The sequence below is a fragment of the Microtus ochrogaster genome, chromosome 17, assembly GCF_000317375.1.
Source record: "Microtus ochrogaster isolate Prairie Vole_2 chromosome 17, MicOch1.0, whole genome shotgun sequence".
In the NCBI taxonomy this organism is placed as follows: domain Eukaryota; kingdom Metazoa; phylum Chordata; class Mammalia; order Rodentia; family Cricetidae; genus Microtus; species Microtus ochrogaster.
This window is the reverse complement of record NC_022019.1, coordinates 12,089,290-12,093,988: the sequence shown is the minus strand read 5'-3', so window position 1 is coordinate 12,093,988 and position 4,699 is coordinate 12,089,290. Positions and strand designations below refer to the sequence as shown.

The following is a 4,699-nucleotide window of genomic DNA, read 5'->3' as shown; positions in this document are numbered from 1 at the left end:
GCCCTTCCTTCTTCTAGCCCCAGCTTGAGTTTTCTAATAAGGACCCTATTATAAACTGAAGAATAACGAAGATCTGATTCTATGGTGCGTTTGTGGGTGTGGGGCTGCGCTGGGTGTTTCTCGCAGCTCCTCCTTTCATCCATTCAGATTTCTCTTGAACAACTCCTCTCTTCCCACCTGCCAGTCTCCAGAAGGAGTGCTGTTGGTCTCCTCTGCCTCTGAAACGGGCTAGTGGATGGGCGAGGAACCCCGAGGAAATAACTTTGTGTCCACCCTCCACTCCTCATCTCTGCCCCTGTCCAGAGGCTAACTTTTTCCACTAGAAGCAGGAACCAACCCTACCACACATTTTCCCTGAGACCTCTAGGCATTCTATAAACGCAAACAGAAATAGACGCACCCCAAGCAGTTTGTGGGTGCTCTTTCGGTCACTGTCTGTGAATGTTATTTAAAATTAATATGTAGTACTTTTGCATAGCACTGGAGTGCGGATTTCCACATTGTATCAAGGATCCTACCCTAACACCTAGACAAACAGGCTCTGAGGCCGGGAGAATCCAGCAGCTTGACCCAGGTCTGTTCCTGCAACCATTGGTCCAATTTCTTTCCAAGGTACTGCCAAGTAACCTATTGCTTTCAGTTTATAGACACACACACACACACACACACACACACACACACACACACACTCAGCTCTGCAGATCAATAAATGGAGCAAAATGCTGATTTTTTTTCCCAATAGTAATATCATGACCAATCACGGAAGGAGCCTCCAACTGGGTCTATCATGATTTGTCACAAAAGAAACATGCCCTGAGCCTTTTCTGGGGGCACTGAGTTAGCTCTCAGTCTAGACTGCTCGGTAGAGCACCAACCTCCACTTCCCAGACAGACTCAGGACGTCCAATTAAGTTTGAGATAAACTGTGAGTAATGTCTGAGTGTTAGGTAACTCCCAAATACTGTATGAAACGTACTTAACACCGAGAACAAAATCTTCAACAAATTTGCTCATTTAAAATTCAAATTTGAATGCCCCTTGTTTTCGTTTGCTAAATCCGGCACCTCCGTCTTGGAGGGGAAGCACGCTGGGAAGTTTCAAGCAGCTCTAGGTTCCAAGCTTTGCTCCCAGAGGGGTTGCCATGGCAGCCTGAGCACGCCTTCCCAGGCCTTGTGGGAGGGGGAGAGCATCCTCTACTTACGGCTGCAGTTCCCCCTCCCCCTTGCACTCTAGGCTCCCAACACGCTCAGCTACTTGGCTGCTTTCAGTTTTCCGTTGTCTCTTGCTGCCCTTAGCCTCCGGTTTGTACTTCTCGGGCTCTGACTTCCTTTCTGCCCCTTGCTTGGTTAATCCCTATTGATCTTCAGTTCTCACAGTGGTTTCTGCCCAAAAGATTCAGGACCTGTCCCTGACCAGCCTTGCCCACCCTCTGGCTCTGTATTGGTGGAACTCTGCCTCTTCCCACGGCAGCCCCGCCTCTCCTGCCTCTGTCCTAGCCAACTGGAGCCATGACAGGCTGCTCCAAGTCTCCCCTCACTTGACAGCTGCACCTGGATGCCGGTGGGAAGCTCGTAAGTGAGTGAAGGTAGGCAGACTGTCCTACCAAAGTTAGGTCTTTCTCATGAATGTGACTCCTTCCTTCCTCCCAAGTGCCGTGAGTCACTTTTTTTTTCCTTCTCTGCATCCTTCTTGCACCGCTGCCCCCTCACCCAGCAGTTGTGAAAGGCAAGGGCTTGTCAACCTGAGCACACAGGGGCTGCCTGGAACCCCTATCCTTTCTATGCCATGCGCATTGTCTCAGCGGGCTCCAGACGGGCTCAAGATCCATCAGGTTCTTCTCCCTCTTGCTTTCAAGTCCTTCTTGCTAATGCCACCCCCCTACCCTCCAGGTCCAGGCTTGGTTCCTTCAAAGAGCCCAGTTGAATCTTGCTTCCAGTTTGGGGATGATGGGAGATGCTGGTGTCATATGGCTGAGGGTGAGGGCAGGTGGCAGGGCTTGGTGGGCCTCAGAACATCACCCATATGCTCACTGTTCACCCACCCAAAGCTTTGCCCACGCACAGCCTGGCAGCAGGAACAGCAGCCCAGAACTTAACCCTTGAGTAGCATGGGGAAAGCAGCTTCAAAATGAGCCCTTGCGGCCAGTGTGAACTTTGGAACTTTGGCACACACACACACACACACACACACACACACACACACACACACACAGGCATGGTTCCTCTGGAGAACCCAGAAAAAACGTCCCAGAGGTTGGGGATAGGGGTGGGAATGTGGCCACAGGGTTCCTAAGGGCACTGGGGAGAAAAGCGCGCAGTGTCTGGGCAGAGGGCTGCGCTGGAGCTGAAGTTGGATTCTGAAGCCCCGGGTTGGATCTGGGGCTTCCAAACCCAACCTTTAGAAACAAGCTGCTTCGTTAAGCCTTCTTCAAACCGTGGCCCCAGCCTCCCCTGTCTGAATAAGCTAACAGGACAAAACGGGGGAAACACCCTTTAGTCTCAGAAGTACAAAAATAGATCCCTTCTCCCCCAGCTCGGGGCGGTAAGCTCAGCGTGAGCACCTGCTCAGCAGCTCCGACTTTCTGGGTCTTTGGCCCCCTTTCCAGGAATTCCCAACCGCGTCCAGGTTCTCCGAAGGACCGGAACTGTAGCCCCCCTCCAGCTTTCCACCTAAGTCGAACGATTGACGGGTCCCCGACCCCGGCGCTATGTAGCGACGCACAGGACTCACCGCGGGTGAGGCGCGGACTCGGGCCAGGGCTCCGGGCTGGGCCAGGTGAGTGCGACCGCCGCAGGTAGGACTCGCGGCTCGGCCCGCCGAGGCTGAGTAAGAGGCTGACAGGTTGTTTTCCCCCCCCCTCCTCCTCTCGGTCGTTAACCACACCCCTGCTGCTCTCCTCCCTACTTCCTTAAAGGGTGGGGTGTGCTGTCTGTGTGTGTGTGCAGGCTCCAGCCTCTTACCATAAACTCTGAAATAGACGCCGCCTGCAATTCCCAGAGCTACCCAACTGACCCAGGGACCAGGGCCATTGCCTTAGGGCCCCACAAGGGGTCCTCAGGTATATCCAGCTTCTAGCAATTGGTTGACCACTCCCCCCACCCCAGCTCCTACCTCCCCTGGCTTCTTCCACCTACCCCTCTCTGCTGCCTTTCGTCATTAGACCTGTCTCAGATTCTCAGCAGCTGTGGCCCAGTGTCCTCACACATCGAAGTGGGCTCCAGCCCCAGAACCAAAGGGCCTAAGTGTAGTGGTGGCTATCTTAAGTCCAACCCTCTGGAGGCTTAATCTCTCCACTCAGGAGGACAAGAAGTTCAAGGTTGTTCTTGGCTACGCGGTGAGTTCAAGGTGAGGCTAGGCTGCAAGAGATTATGTCTCAACAAAACAAAACAAGACCAGAAAAAGAGAGAGAAGCCCCACAACTGTCTTCTGGAGCTCTCTTCCTACACCAGTATCACTGCCCCTCTGAAGAGGCTGGTCACCTCTTTACTCAGCCATTAAGGTAGCGGGACTTGAGGCAGATCAAAGGCACTTTGAGACATTCCTTCCCTAACCCTGGAAAGATTCTCATTTCCTCAGGAGTGGAAGTCAGTGAGCTGGCCTTGGTGGATGACTCCCTGCAGACATCTTCATCCTGTGCCTTGTAGGGTTCTGGGTCTAGTCGGTCTCTGACAGTAGCAATACTGAGACTGTGTGACACCAGCCGCACGGTTACCTAAGCCACGATTTCCACGACACTCCTTCACCCCCCCCCACCTCTAAATTCAGCAAATGGAGGATGCTAAGAGCTATCAACACTCACCTGCCAGAGTGGTGATGGTTTCTAGAGAGAAAACGGAATTAATTAAATTAATAAATTCAGCACTCAGGAGGCAGAGGCATGCAGATCTCTGAGATTGAGGCCAGCCTGGTCTACAGAGTGAGTTCCAGGACAGTCAGGGCTACAGTGAGAAACCCTGTCTTGATAAGCCACCACCAACCACCGCCAACAACAATAATAATAAGATCAACTAAGGCTATAAAGTTCATATTTCTTAAGATGTAACAAAATGTAGATTTTAGTTGTATATGCCATGTCTACTAAAAACCCCAGTTTGAAGCCAGAGTCACCCACCTTAGGGCCCTGTAACAGCACAATAGACCCTACTACCATCTGCTGGGCCAGCTGGACCCCCTCTATCATCCTGAACCCATTTATCTATCAATCATCCCCGCGCTCACATGCAGGCATGGAGGTGGTGCTGATGGCGGTGAGGTGTCAGAGGGGGCCAGGTGGGATTCTTCAGCTAGAGCATGGAGAGAGAGGACAAGCCGAGGGGTAAAGTGGGGGAGCAGTGAAGACATGGGAACAGTGTCTGGGGTAAATGACCACGTGGCAAAGAAACTCTCTGAGGGTGTTAGCAGCAGGGTGACTTAGGGTGTCAGCAGGGGGTGGCTTTCTGAAGTCTTACGTTTGGGAATGGGTGGGTGACACAGTCTTGGGGTGTGGAGGGAAGATCTACCTGAGGGAAGGGTAGAGGCTGGCTGTTGGAGAAAAGCTGAGTTAGTGTGTGCTGCCCCTTAGTGGGCACACACATGAACTACAGCCGTATCTCCATCCTGCACCTCTCAGTTTCTGTGCTCACAGGCTGTATTCTGTGCTGGCATATTCTTTCCTCCAAACTTCTCTGAGCAGTTTTCTTTTTTTATTCTTAAAAAATAC

General features: G+C 52.1%; 1 protein-coding gene across 2 annotated transcripts in view; it reads right to left on the bottom strand.

Annotated features, from left to right (window-relative positions):
- The window catches only part of Ptk2b (protein tyrosine kinase 2 beta), a 124,671-nt gene extending 121,765 nt beyond the window's left edge, over positions 1 to 2,906 (bottom strand). For both annotated transcript variants that reach the window (XM_013349262.2, XM_005355490.3), the window contains exon 1: positions 2,731 to 2,906. The gene's annotated coding sequence lies outside the window, so the exon portion shown is untranslated. The remainder of the gene's footprint in view (positions 1 to 2,730) is intronic.
- Positions 2,907 to 4,699: the final 1,793 nt, after the last annotated feature.